This window comes from Oryctolagus cuniculus, chromosome 14, assembly GCF_051225735.1.
Source record: "Oryctolagus cuniculus isolate XC-2025 breed Fujian yellow rabbit chromosome 14, ASM5122573v1, whole genome shotgun sequence".
Taxonomy (NCBI): Eukaryota; Metazoa; Chordata; class Mammalia; order Lagomorpha; family Leporidae; genus Oryctolagus; species Oryctolagus cuniculus.
The window spans coordinates 25999986-26014895 of record NC_142880.1 but is presented as its reverse complement, the minus strand read 5'-3'; positions in this window follow the sequence as shown (position 1 = coordinate 26014895).

The following is a 14910-nucleotide window of genomic DNA, read 5'->3' as shown; positions in this document are numbered from 1 at the left end:
CTCCTGGAACTGTAGTGCTCATGCATACACAGCAAAATGTCAGGTGCAAGTATTCGCAAAACATATCTATTAATTATTTAAAATAGAATTTCCACGGTGCACTGAGAATTAGTTCCTAGGTTCTGAATGGAGAATGTGCATGTGCATGGTAATGGGGTGCTGAGTAGATTTTATGTATTTGCTGAGCTTAAAGAGAGGAGTTTCCTGTAGTAGGAAAACACATGTTTCCATACAGGACAAAGAAAACTAGAGGTAGGTGTATTTTGAGGAAGCAGGGGTAGTAATGTGGCCAAGTCTCAGTAAAATAATGGACACCAGACGCTAGGAAGGGACAGGGAAAAGGGGATAGAAGGAAGTCAAATAATGGGTACCAAAATACAGGTAGGTAGGAGAACTGAATAGCTCCTACAGCATAGTAAGATGCATATCATTGCAACAATTTATTATATATTATATAAAGAACCAACACAAAGAAAGGATAACTGTTTAAGGAAATGGAATCAGTTCATGAGTTCATGTGGCACACATGGGTTGGATTACCACACTGTACCCCAAAAAATGTGCAAGTACTGTGTTTCAGTTTTTAAAAAGTAGTATAATGCAGTTTTTAAAAAAGGGATCATTGGTGGCTAAGTGGAGGAGAATTGCTTACACTACACCTTGTCCAGGACACTCAGGGTAGAATTCAAAACAGCTTCTGAAATGGGCAGTGCGGTTTGTTCTCACTTAGGACAGATTTTCAGATAATTCAGCTTATTGACCGAAAGTAGAAATGATCAAAAGAAATGTCACTCAAGTAGTAAAGATGGTATGGTAGAAATGAGAAATCAATAGCCTGAATTCTTTTGTTCGTGAAAGAATACATTTCAGCTAGAGCACTTGGGCATGTGAATTGGGCTAACAGGCTAATTCCCCATTCTGTTCTGAGAGAGATTCACACAGATTTGTATCCTTGGTGAAAGTAGCACTTTCAACTTCCCTTTATTTTTTGCAGAATACTACAGTTCTCTCATCCTTAAGCAGACAAAGCACCACCAAACCATGAATATTTGGACTTCTCTCAACTCCCATTCTAATAGTGCCCTGCAGAGTAGTGGGGGCCACTGTGGAATGTTAAAACAGATTTTGAGTTAAAAAAAAAACTCTGCTAAATAGAAATTTCTTCTAACTGGATGTCTAAGACAAATTGCAACATGAATGAAAAATTGTCCTGGCTGGCCATTCCTGGGCTCCTGGGAACTATGCCAGACCAACTCCTTGCCTTGTCCATGATGGATTAAGAACATTTATACCCACTAAACTTGTGATATGCTTTCATTTTTAGTAATGAGGACGTTCCACCAAGAAGTAGAAGTTGAAAACAGTTCTCTTTCCTATTTAAGAACAGAGTAAATGAACAAGTGATCTGGTCTGAAGTTTGTTTTTGTTTGGTTTTTATCCTGCCCGTATTTCTATGGCTTGAAACAAGTCTATTGGAGCAGTTCTGAAACCTTATAAATAGTTATTGCCCCTCTCAGAGGTAGTGGGTTGAAGTAAACTATCAGTGGGAGTAAAAATGATTTAAAATGCCATTCATCTGTTTTTTTACCTTTTCAATTTTTTTTTTGTTTTTTTGTTTTTTTGTTTTTTTTTTTTTTTTGCAGGTTTTACTTGTGTTTGTAGAACAAATTTGAATACTCATTCAGACTTGGGGAAAAAAAAAAAAAAGATGTCCCAGTGATGCGTGCAAATCCAAACCCCAGGGACCTGTCCATCATGCCCTTTGCATCCTAGTGAGCACTTCGGTAGTTGGAAAGCCAGTAGGACCCTTGTGTACTTGGATGACAGAAGAAAATACGCATTAATGTGATGGACCTCAACATCTTCATACCTAGAGAGGTATCTAAAGATTATGACCAAGAATTATCCTTAATTATAAGGATACTTCCAGAACTTTGTGGGAAAATAGAATTAAAAGGTCTTTTATGTTTAGGGGCAGTTTTTTGATGCAACAATTGAGATTGCTGCTTGTTACACCTACATCTCACATCTGAGTGCCTAGTTCCAGTCCCAGCCCCACTTCTGATACAGCTTCCTGCTGACACACACCTGGGGAAGGCAATGGAATATGGCTAAAGTACTGGGGTCCTGCCACCTATATGACAGACCCAGAGGGAGTTCCTGGTTCCTGGGTTTGGCCTGGCTTGACGCTTGTTGTGGATATTTGGGGAGTAAACCAGCAGATGGAAGATTCATCCTCTCTGTCTCTGTCTCTCTCCCTTTCAAATAAAATGAAAATAAACAAAAATTTTAAAAAAGAATTTTATTTTGATATAGAAGCATTTTAAACCCAGGCATAGATTTTGTCTGTGGTAAGTATTTTGAAACTTTCTGAAGACCCCTTGTGTTGTGTATAAATTGCTAGGCTTGTTATAACAATCCTTTTTTTCAGTTGCAAGCCTCTTGATACAACTTCATGTAATAAACACTTTTCAGTGTATCATGGTAGTTAAACCTACCACATAAATCACTTTGTTTTGTTATAAGCAATGAAAATAGTGTGTACATTCTCCTTGTTTACTTCAAGTTTAGATTTCTGGATGTTGTGAGTTATTTTTGTCTGTTTCTTTTTTCCTTTTCTAGTTTTGGTTTCTTCAATTATTTTATTTCTAAAGTGTGATTATCATGTAATACTTGTACACTTTTATGGGGTATAGTATAATATTTGAGCCCATGTGCCCAGAGTAAACCAACCAAACTGGAAACTAGCCTTTCTGTTTCCTTGTCTTTTGCTTATTTCTGGAGTTTCTATTCTGGGTCTTTGTGAACTATCATCACCCCACTGTGCTATGGAACATTAGAATTTTTTACTTCTATCTTCCTGTGTTTTGATACTCCTTATCCAACCTTCCTTATTGCCAACCCCAACTCTTTCTTCCCCCAACCCTGCCCAGCCTCTAGTAACACTGTTCTAAGCTCAGTTAACTATGTATTGTTAAACTTCTACATATGAGAGAGAATGTATGTCTTTTCTGTGTCTGGTTTATTTTACTTGATCTCAAAATTCCATCTTTTTTTTTTTTTTTTTTTTTTTTTTTTTTTTTTTTTTTTTTTGCTGCAAATGTCAGAGTTCCCTTCTTTTTTTCTGGATGAATAATAGCATACTGTGTATATATACCACATTTTCTTCATGCATTCATCCATTGATGGAAATCTAGGTTGATTCCAGATTTTTGGCTACTACTGAGTAGTGCTGCAATGAACATGAAAGTGTGCATATCTCTTTCATATACTGATTCTAGTTCCTTTGGATTTATATCCAGAAATGAGATAGCTGGATCATATGGTAGATGTATTTTTAGTTGTTTGAGAAAGCTCCATCCTGTACTTTGTAATGGCTGTATTAATTTGCATTCTCACCAACAGTGTTTAAGAGTTCCCTTTTCAGGACCAATGATGTGGCATAGTAGGTGAAGCCACAGCTTATGGCACTGGCATCCTATATGGGCTCTTGTTTGAGTCCTGGTTACCAGCTCCCTGCTAATGTGCCTGGGAAGGCAGTGGAAGATGGCTCAAGTGCTTGAGTTCCTGCCACCCATGTTGGGGACCCCAGAAGAAGTTCCTGGCTCCAGCTTCCGATCGGCCCACCTCCTGCTATTGTAGCCATTTGGGGAGTGTACCAGCAGATGGAAGATCTGAAAAAAAAAAATTCCCTTTTCTCTACATCCTAACAAGCATTTTTTTTTTCTTCTTGATAATAGCCATTCTAACTGGAGTAAAATGATATCTGATTGTGGTTTTAATTTACCTGAAGGCTAGTGGTATTGAGCATTTTCTCATGTTATTTTTCAGTATGTAAAATATGTAACATTTTGTCATGTATGTAAAATATGTAAACATTTTACATGTTATTTGTATTTCTTCCTTAGACAAATGTCTATTCAGATCTTTTGTCTGTTTCTTAACCGGATTGTTTGCATTTCTGCTGCTGAGTGTTTTTTAGTTCCTTGTGTATTCTGAATTTTAATCCTTTCTTAGGTGCATAGTTTGCAAATATTTTTTCCCATTAAGTCAATCGCCTGCTCACTCTGTTGATTGCTTCTTTTGTTGTGCAGAAACTTCTTATAAGCTTTATTTAATCTCATTTATCTATATATGCTTTTTGTTGCCTGTGCTTCTGGGGTTTTATCCAAAAAACCACTGCCTATGCCTCTGTCTTGAAGTGTTTCCTCTATATTTTCTTCTAGAAATTTCATAGTTTCAGGTCTTACATTTAGGTTTTTGATTTAATTTTTGTATAAAGTTACAGGTAGAGATCAGTCTTCTAAATATAGATAGGTATCTAGTTTTCCATGCACCATTTATTGAAGAGATTATCCTTTCTTTAGTATGAATTTTTGGAAGCTCTGTCAAAAATCAGTTGGCTGTAGATGTGTGGATTAATTTCTGGGATCTTTATTCTGTTAAATTGATCTGTGTGTCTGCTTTATGCCAGTCCCATGCTGTTTTGGTTGCAATAACTCTGTAATATGGCTTTAAATCTGGGTGTTGTGATACCTCTGGCTTTTTTCTTTTCAATCAAGATACTTTCGCTATTTTGTGCTTCCAGATGAATTATAGAATTAGTTTTTCTAGCTCTGTGAAGAATGTCATCAGTATTCTGAAGGAGGTTGCATTGAATCTAAATCACTTTGGGTAGTAGGGACATTTATATTAATTCTTCCTATTCATGAACAGGGAAGTTACTTCCATTTTTTGCATGTCTTCTTTAATTTCTTTCATCAGTGACCACGTCCTTGGTTAAATTTATTTCAAGGTTTTATAATTTATTTATTTGTGTGCATATTTGCCATTGTGAATGGGGTTGCTCTTAAAATTTCTTTCTCAGCAAGTTCATGATTGATGTCTGAAAATGCTTCTGATATTCATGTGTTGATTTGTATCCTACAACATTACAACATTCACTTAGCAGTTCTCTTAGTGTCTTCATGGAGTCTGTAGGTTTCTCTGTATGTAGAATCATGTGATCTGAAAACTGGGATCATTTGACTTCCCCCTTTGTGTGCATTTGCTTTCTTTCTCATGCCTAAATGGCCCTGGCTAAAACTCGCAGAACTGTTTGTGTAAGAGTGGTGAGAAGGGACATCCTTGTTTGGTTCTAGACCTTATGGGTAATGTTTTCAGCTTTTAGCTTTTCCTCATCTGATTTACTGTTGGTTGTCATACATAGCCTTTATTATGTGAAAAGTCTGTTTCTTTTATACATCACTTCCTTGGTAATGACACACACTGTCTGAAAGTAAAAAGATGGAAAAAGATAGTCAACGCAAATGGAAACCAAAAATGTGCAGGAGAGGCTATGCTTCTATCAGATGTAACAGACCTTATCACAAAAGCTCTTAAGGTTTTTATCATGAAGAGATTTCAATTTTATTGGACTTTTTTTTTCTGCATCCATCAGGAAGATTGTGTGATTTTTATCCTTTGTCTTGTTGGTGTCATATTTTAGATTTATTGATTTCCATATGTTGAACTATTCCTGCCTACTCTGAAAATTTCATTTGATCACAGTCAGTAATCTTTTTCATGTCTTGTTGGATTCTATTTACAAGTAGCTTGTTAGAGTTTTTGAATCTGTTCTTTTGGGATATTATTCTATAGTTTTTTGTTTTGTTTTGTTTTTTTGTCTATCCCTGTCTGATTTTGGAAATCAACATTATGGATCCACATAGATGAGTTTAGAAGTGTTCCCACTCTTTCAGTTTTTTGAAATAACTTGAGAAGAATTGGTGTTAGTTCTTCCTTAAAAGTTTATTAAACTTTAGCAATGAAGCCAAATGATCTTTGACTTTATTGGGAGATTTTTGATTGCTGATTCAATCTAATTACTCATTATTGATCTCTTCAGGTTTTTCTGTGTCTTCATAGTTCAACTTTGTTCTTCTAGATTTCTCAATTTGTTGGTATAAGACTTTTCATGATACTGCTCTGTGTTTCTATATTATCAGTTTCCTAATATATCTTGTTTCTTCTCATTTTATTTATTTATTTATTTTTGACAGGCAGAGTGAACAGTGAGAGAGAGAGAGACAGAGAGAAAGGTCTTCCTTTTTTCCGTTGGTTCACTCCCCAATGGCCACTGTGGCTGGCACACCATGCTGATCCGAAGCCAGGAGCCAGGTGCCTCTCCTGGTCTCCCATGTGGGTGCAGGGCCCAAGCACTTGGGCCATCCTCCACTGCACTCCTGGGTCACAGCAGGGAGCTGGACGGGAAGAGGAGCAACCAGGACAGAATCTGGCACCCTAACCGCGACTAGAACCCGGGGTGCTGGCGCCGCAGGCAGAGGATTAGCCTATTGAGCTGCGGCGCAGGCCTCTCATTTTATTTTTTAAATCTAGCTTAAGATTTGTCAAAGATTTTGTTTTATCTTTTCAAAAACCATCACTTCATTTCACTTTTGTATTTCTTTGCTTGCATTTGATTTATTTCTGCTCTAATTTTATTTCTTTCCTTTTGCTAACTTTGTGTTTGGTTTGCATATTTGTCTAGGCCATCAAGATACATTGTTTGGCTGTTTATTTGATAGCTCTCTAATTTTTTTTATATAGGCACTTCTCGATAAACGTTCCTCCTAGTATTGCTTTTGGTGGTTTTCATAAGTTTTGGTATGTTCTGTTTCCATTTTAATTACTTTCAAGGAATCTGTTAATATCCCCCATTTTTAAAAAAGATTATTTATTTATTTATTTGAGAGGTAGAGTTACAGACAGTGAGAGGGAGAGACAGAGAGAAAGGTCTTCCCTGCATTGATTCACTCCCCAGCTGGCCACAACAGCTGGAGCCATGCCTATCCAAAGCCAGAATCCAGGAACTTCTTCCAGGTCTCCCACATGGGTGCAGGGGCCCAAGCACTTGGGTCATCCTCTACTGCTTTGCCAGGCCATAGCAGAGAGCTGGATTGGAAGAGGAACAGCCGGGACTGAACCAGCAACCACATGGGATACCAGAGCCGCAGGCAGAGGATCAACCCACTATGCCACGGTGGGTTTCTCTTTTTTTCTTTTTTCTTTTTTTTTAAAAAGATTTATTTATTTATTTGAAAGTCAGAGTTACATAGAGAGAGGAGAGGCAGAAAGAGAGAGGTCTTCCATCCGATGGTTCACTCCCCATTGGCTGCAATGGCTAGAGCTGTGCCAATCCGAAGCCAGGAGCCAGGTGCCTCTTCCTGGTCTCCCACGTGGGTACAGGGGTCCAAAGACTTGAGCCATCTTCTACTGCTTTCCCAGGCCACAGCAGAGAGCTGGATTGGAAGAGGAGCAGCCGGGACTAGAACCAGCACCCATATGGATACCGGTGCTTCAGGCTAGGGCGTTAACCTGCTGTGCAGCAGCACCGGCCCCGTCCCTTTTGATTTCTTCAGGGACACATTGTTCATTCAGGAACATGTTCTGTCTCCATGTGTTTGTGTAATTTCTAGAACTTCTTAATTGTTGACTTCGAGGTTTTTTTGTTTTGTTTTGTTTGTTTGTTTTTTGACAGGCAGAGTGGACAGTGAGAGAGAGAGGCAGAGAGAAAGGTCTTCCTTTGCTGTTGGTTCGCCCTCCAATGGCTGGCACACCGCACTGATTCGAAGGCAGGAGCCAGATACTTATCCTGGTCTCCCATGAGGTGCAGGGCCCAAGCACTTGGGCCATCCTCCACTGCACTCCCTGGCCACAGCAGAGAGCTGGCCTGGAAGAGGGGCAACCGGGACAGAATCCGGCACCCCGACCGGGACTAGAACCCGGTGTGCCGGCGCCGCAAGGTGGAGGATTAGCCTAGTGAGCCGCGGCGCCGGCCGACTTCGAGATTTATTCAACTGTCAGAAAAAAAATTATTTTGTTTTTTAATATTTATTGAGACTTTTTTTGTGGTCCAATATATAGTCTATCCTAGAGAGTGTTCCATGCATCCATGCATTGATGGAAAGAATGTTTACTCTGTGGCTGATGGATTGAATGTTCTGTAGATGTCTCTTATACTTCTTTGGTCAATACTGTAGTTTACAGTGCTTCCTTGTTGATTTTTTTTGTCTGAATGATCCATTCGTTGATGAAAGTGGACAGATACTATCATATTAGAACTTATGTCCTCATTCAGGTCTAATAATGTTTGTTTTATAAATATAAATGCCCTGACTGGGGACTGTTGTGAGTGTTTGGAGAGTGAGCCACCGTGGCTCTCCTGTTTATCTTGAAATCTCTGCCTCTCCATTAATTAATTAAAAATTGTAAAGACTGGTTGCTTTCCTACCCACAGCCACGATAAACAAGTCATGATTATTTGCTAAATAAATAAATAAATATTAATGCCTTAAAACTAAGTGCATTTATATTTATTAAATCTTCTTCTTGAATTGAAACCTTGATCATTACAAAATGGGCAAAATGGCCAGAGCTGGGTGGATCCAAAGCCAGGAACCAGGAGCTTCTTGCTGGTCTCCCAAGTAGGTGGGAAAGGCCCAAGCACTTGGGCCATCTGCTGCTGCTTTCTCAGGCACATTAGCAGGGAGCTGGATTGGAAGTGGAGCAGCTGGAACTTGAACTGGTATCTATATGGGATGCTGGCATCTCATGTGGTGGCTTCACCCACTGTGCCACCATGCCGGTCAAGGGATTTTTTTTTATGCACTCATCCAGTATGTATCATTTAACTGAGGGATTTAGTCTATTTACATTCAAGATTACTTATCTTAACCTGTTTACTTTGAAAATACTGTTGTTCTGTTTCCAGTGGGTTTTATACTTCCACATATTTTCAGGAAGGGAGGGACAAAGAAATAAAAAGAGAGAAGAGAAAAAAGAAAAGACAGAAGGAAAAATAAACAAATTTACAGAGTACGAGACATGAATTTTTATGGTTGTTATCTTTCTCTATTTTTTTAAAGATTTATTTATTTATTTGAAAGGCAGAGTTATAGAGAAGCAGGGACAGTGGCAGAGAGAAAGGTCTTCCATCCACTGGTTCACTCCCCAGATGGCCACAACAGCTGGAGCTGGGCTGATCTGAAGCCAGGAGCCAGGAGATTTTTCCAGGTCTCCCACTTGAGTGTAGAGGCCCAAGGACTTGAACCATCTTCCACTGCTTTCCTAGGCCATAGCAGAAAGCTGATTTGGAGTGGAGCAGCTGGGACTTGAACCAGCATCCATATGGGATGCCAGCACTACAAGCAGCAGCTTTACCCACTACACCACAGCTCTGACTTTGGTTGTCATCTTTCTTATACTTCTACATGTAAGCTTTCCTTAAACATCTGTAATTCCCTCAGCTTTTGCCTATCTTGGAAAGTCATTTCTCCTCATTTATGAAAGATGACTTCCCTGGGTAAAGTATTCTTGGTTTGCACTTATTTTCTTTTAGAATTTGGAGTATATCATTCCATTACCTGCTAGCCTACAAGTTTTCAGCTGAAAAGTCTGTTGTTAATCTTGGAGAATTTCCCTAAAAAGTGACCTGATGCTTTTCTCTTGCAAATTTTAGAAATCTCTCTTTGAGCTGTACTTTTGAGAGTTTGACTATAAAGTGTGGTGGTGAGAATCATCTGGTCATTTCTATTTGAAGTTCTATGGGCCTCCTGCACTTAGATGTCTATGTCTTTCCCCAAATTAGGAAAGCATTCAGCTTTTATGTCATAGAATATATTCCTGTAGGGGCCGGCACTGTGGCACAGTGGGTTAATGCCCTGGCCTGAAGCACTGGCATCCAATATGGGTGCCAGTGTGAGACCCAGCTGCTCCACTTCCAATCCAGCTCTCTGCTGTGGCCTGGCAAAGCAGTAGAATATGGTTCAAGTCCTTGTGCCCCTGCACCTGTGTGGGAGACCTGGAAGAAGCTCCTGGATCCTGGCTTCAGATGGGTGCAGCTCAACCCGTTGCAGCCAATTGGAGAGTGAACCATCAGATGAAAGACCTCTCTCTCTCTCTCTCTCTCTGCCTCTCATCTCTCTGTGTAACTCTGGCTTTCAAATAACTAAATAAATCTTTAAAAAAAATGTATTCCTCTAAGTTTCTGCTCCTCTTTTCACCATCAGGAATCCCCACAATTTGAATATTTGCTTGTTTAATGGTGTTCCACGTTCTCAGAAGCTGTCTTCTATTTTTTTTTTTTTGTATTTTATCATTTTTCCCAGCTAGCATATTTAAAAAAAAAAAACCTGTATTCATGTTCAGATTTTTTTCTTCTGCTTGATTTAAGATGTTGTTCAAGCTTTCAACTGTATTTGTCTTATGGATTTGTGTTTGGTTATTTTTCAAGATCTCTATCTCTTGCTGAATTTCTCTTTCATATTATGCAGTGTGTTTCTGATTTCAGTCATTTGTATTCTCTTGTATCTCTTTGAACATCTTTACTATCATTCATTTGAATTCTTTATCAAGTATTTCACCAGTTTCCTTTTCTTTGTAGTGTATTACTAAATAGCATGGTTTAGTTTCTTGAGGTCATCACCTTGCCTTTCTTTTTCACATTTCTTGTGTCCTTAGATTGGTAGTTACACATCTGGAGGGGATTAAGTTGTTTCTGTCCCTTTTAATGAATGACTTTTATGGTAAAAGCATTTTTCCCCAGAAAAATGTGTCTTAATGTATCAGTTTGTAAGCTGCTGTGACTTTATTTCCACTGAAAGCTGTGGTTTAGTCTTCCTATATCTTCTTGCACAGCACTTGACGGTAGCAGCAATAGGGGCAAAAAGCAAAAAGCACTCCTTTTAGCCCCATCAGGGTTGTATTGGTCTCAGTAGTAGCCTGTGGAACTAGCCTGGGTTCACAAATATGCTGCTCCTCAGTCCACTTTCACTAGGGTGTGGAAGTGCTGGCCCAGAAACCTGGAGGCCCTGCTCAGGTACTTCCATTGGCAGAAGCATCGTCAGCCTCATGGTGGTGCTGACCCAGAGTCCAGCAGGGGATTTGTGAGGCCCCTCAATGCCAGCCCCAGGTATCTGTGAAATGTCTTAGCACCCACCTGCCTTTTATTACCCCATGCAATTACTCTCACTGTGTTAAACTACTTAGGTTTGGGAGAGAAGTGGAATGAACATTCCTGTGGACACTTCTACCACAATGCTAGGCCATACCCGGAACCCACAGCCCTCCAAGACCAGTGCAGCATGAGGTAAAGCCAAGGCTCATTTTACTCTGGGCTCCCTGTTGCTGAGGTAGACTTGTAGCCATGACAACCAAACTCAGGTGATGCTGGTCAAGATATTAGTCCAATTGACTGGGGCCATAGTTCTCCATTTGGTGCCAGTGTGGACCCAAGATGTGTCCACAGGAACTGGACTGAAGTCAGGGACCATTAGTATCTACTCAATGATAGTTTCAGAATATTTGAGATGCACTCGTGTTCTACTCCCTTGTGGTTAGAATCTTGCTCCTCATTGTCTTCCCATGTTAGAGGAGGGCACTAGAGGCCAAAACTGACACAGCTAGTCACAGGACCCTGGACTCTCTTGTGGATGTGTTCCAAGTCCATATGCAGCTGAAAACACTTATCTGTCCTACCAGACATAGGTATCTACCTGATGCCAGAGCAGATATAGAGGCTCGGTCTATGAGAACTGTCCCAAAGATAGGGAACTCTGGTCTCTTATGTGTGGCTGGGTCTCACAATGGTCAAAGTCTTGAAATCACTTTCCTGCCCTATTCCTCCATGACTAAAGTCTGAATCCTTGATTTCTGGCTGAGATTGGGGGAAGAATGGTGAAGGAGCCCCTTGGCCACATGTGAGTCTCACAGTCAACAGAGTATCAGGGTACCCATTAGGCTTGTGTGATGCTGGTGGTGATTCACCCCCAAACCACTCCATTCTGGAGATCAGTCACCTCCTGATGCCAGAGCAAATCCAGAGGCTATGTCTGTGATCACTGGTGAGTCTGAACCCCTACAATATAAAAGCAGCACCCAGCCTCTCTTCTGTCTTCCTTAGCCCTTGGTTGCCCATTACCCAAGGAATTCACTGAGTTGAGTGAGTTGTACAGCTGCCCTTACAAGGTTTTAATCACCAGACTCAGGAAGTCATTTGCTTCTCCAATAGATAAAACCTTTTTCTTAAAAAAAAAAAAAAAAAAAAAGATTTATTTGAAAGTCAGAAAGGGTTACACGGGGCTAGGGTGGGGGTGCAGAAAGAGAGGCTGAGCTTCTATCTGCTGGTTCAGTCTCCAAATGGCTGCAATGAGCAGGGCTGGGCCAGGCCAAAGCCAGGAGCCAGGAGCCAGGATCTTCTTACAGGTCTTCCAAGTACTTGAGCCATCTTCCGTTGCTTTTCCAGGCACATTAGCAGGGAGCTGGGTGGGAATGGAGCAGCTGGGTCTTGAACTGGCACTCATATGGGATACCAGCATCTCAGGCTTCAGCTTAACCCACTTTGCCACAGTGCTGGCCCCAGTAGATGAGGCTTTGATGGCCAGTGTTGTCTAGAGGGGTTATTTAGGGGAATTCAGGTCCAGGCAGGGAAATTTCAGGTCTGGGGCAGAAGGCAACTACCACTCACATGTAACCCCCCAAACCAACCTGGTTTTCATAAATTCCTCAAAGAGCATGGCATTGCTGACCAATCAAAAGAAGGTAGCAAGCACTACTGATGAACCAAGAGCTTGGACATGAGCTGATCATGCACCTCTGAGCTCCAATTTCAGTCTATAAGAACCTTCCCCACTAGCTCCTCAGGGAAACTGGGAATTAAGCAGTGGCTGCCTGGCTCCCTGCTCTGTGCTTTGCAATGAACACCTACTTTTTTTCACTACCCCATTGTCATTGATTGGCTTTCTGTGCATCGGTTGAGCAGACCCGGGTTTGGGTGTTCTGTAGAAACATCTCCAACTAGTCTGGGGTATTGTTTGGCAACACTGGCCTGGGACAGAAGCCTTTATCTTGTACCAGCTCTCCCTTGGGCAGGTCCAGTACTGCAGTGCAAAGCAAAGTCCTAGATCCACTTTCTCATCCTACGATCCAGTGGCTGGGAGTCTTGCTCTGCTATCTGCTGAAGGTGAAGAGGTGGTAGCTGCCCTCCTTGGCTGCTCGAATAAGGAGGATCTGTAGGCTCAGATGGGAACCTATTCAGCTCTAGGTTTCACCGTGGCAGACCTAGTACTAGCTTTTAAATCTCAGATCTGGATTATATTCTGTCTCTCTCTCTCCCTCTCCCAAGCAGGAGCATTGCTTTCCAAGCTGTACCACTTGGGGCTGGAGGAGGGATGACACAACAGCTCTTTACTTACTGCCTTCTTCAATGCTCTTTTCTTATTGTTATACTAAAATCAGACACTGTGGTCCCTCCCCTGGCTTCCTTGGCTCTTGTGAATATGAGTTGGTGTGAGAATAGTTGCTCAAATTGCTGTCTCAAAATGTGGAGATCTTTGCCAAAGCATCTTACTCGGCTGCCTTCTTAGGAACAGCTTTTCTCCAGTCTATTTCTGAGAAAGACTTATATATCCCTAATCACAACAAGCTCCTAAAGGAAACATAATTTTCTGGTTAGCTTATTCTCATAATTCTAATAATGCAAGTATTCACATAGAATTTTATATAGAGAGAATGTTGGTTATTGTTTCAATATTATACATTAGTAAAATTCATTAAAGAACATCTGAATAGTTATGGCCAATATCATATGCTATTAATATAAATAGAAATAACATGTTTCATTTGTTTAAAGATTAGAAAGTATACTTCTAAACTATATTCTCATTTACATATTCTATGGAGTTTCTAAAATTCTAAGTTAGGGTCTGCAATACTTACCCTAACTTTATAAATGAGCACATAGAACCTAAGAGAGGTTAGATGATTTCCCCAAGGTCAACATGGAATATGGAAATGAGACTGAAATTTAAGTCTTCCAAATTAAAATCGACAGCCTCCACCATTCCCCATACTGTAGTGCATCTGTTCTTGTGTAGCACACACAGATAAGTGAATTACCCAACGATTGTTCCAAACTCTATAAGTAGACAAACTATGTCTTTTCTCTCTTCCTCTATACCACCACAACATCATAACCTGTGATTCACATCTGCTAGTCTCAAAGCACTTCAGCCACAAGCATACAGCACATCATTGTCCTCCTAAAGCATATTTGAAAGTAGACTGTTGGGAATGATTAAGACAGACAATAATAGACTGATTAAGGATGGTAGACCATTTCTGACAGTGCATAGGATTAAATACGCTAATCAGATTTTGGATTTAGAGAACCCAGATAAATCCAAAGTAGAACAAGACAAGGAACTCAAGCCTGTATTTTCTTGCCTTTCAGAATAACATATTTGTATTTTATCCATGTCTCCTTCAGAGATGAGCAATTTATGAAGGCTTTGCCCAGGTGAGCTGATTATATTTTCCTTTTTTCCTTCTTTTTGCATGAAGCACTCTCTATTTTAATTCTTGCTGTCCTAAATTAGTTGCTTGGAAAAGGATAATAGCTAAGAGAAAATTATTTGAATGTTATAAATGAAAGCAATTTAACAACATATTTCTTTCCAGTCACAAAATATCCAACAGCTGTTTGTAACTTATTCTGTTACCAAATAGAGAGGATGAATACATCCCCCCCCCCAAAAAAAAAATCCTAAATGATCAACATGTTTAGGCCTCTTTTATTTATACTAAGACATCATATGCACATTTAAATAAGCACCATCCATATCTTAATTTGGTTATTTCAAATAAATTGTGCAATTGGAAAGCAAGGAAAATGCAATTGACAAGCCAAGCTTCTGAGCATAATTGAAATTCATTCTGAATACAGGGAGGGTCAATTTCATTTCAAAGCAGTAGACCTTGTTTTGAATTCCTGGATTCTGCTTTGTTTCTGCAGCAACATTAAATTGCCTAATCACCAAAACGATTTTCTCATCTTGTTCAGTTAGTTGAATTTTGCTTCGTTGATTCTACACC